Consider the following 635-nt stretch of genomic DNA (forward strand, 5'->3'; position numbering starts at 1 on the left):
TTCACCCACATAGCATGTGCAAGAAAGTAGAGAGGGTTACGGCAAAAACTGTATGCACTTCGTGAACAAAACGGACAATCTCTTTCGAAGTATAAGGGTTTCATACGGAAACTCGTCTGTTACATAGGGATTTCATTTTTTTAACTTGTTTGAACTCCATAGTTTTTCTGTGTTCAAAATGCACCATTCAAAGCCACATCATAAATTTTCAACCCTTTCTGACTTCATTTGTTATTTTTCATGCATTTACTGATTATTTTGAGCTATAAGACCCTGAAATTGAAAAACATTTCAAATGAACTCTGAAAAGGTTGAAAGTTTGCATGGTATCATCATTTCACCCACATAGCATGTGTAAGAATGTAGAGAGGGTTACGGCAAAAATTGGATGCACTTCGTGTTCAAAACGGACAATCTCTTTTGAAGTATGAGGGTTTCATACAGAAACTTGTCTGTTACAAAGGGATTTCATTTTTTTAACTTGTTAGAACTCCATAGTTTTTCTGTGTTCAAAATGCACCATTCAAAGCAACATCATCAATTTTCAACCCTTTCTGATTTCATTTGTTATTTTTCATGCATTTACTGATTATTTTGAGCTATAAGACCCTGAAATTGAAAACCATTTCAAATGA

The sequence above is a fragment of the Triticum dicoccoides genome, chromosome 7A (assembly GCF_002162155.2).
Source record: "Triticum dicoccoides isolate Atlit2015 ecotype Zavitan chromosome 7A, WEW_v2.0, whole genome shotgun sequence".
Lineage (NCBI taxonomy): Eukaryota > Viridiplantae > Streptophyta > Magnoliopsida > Poales > Poaceae > Triticum > Triticum dicoccoides.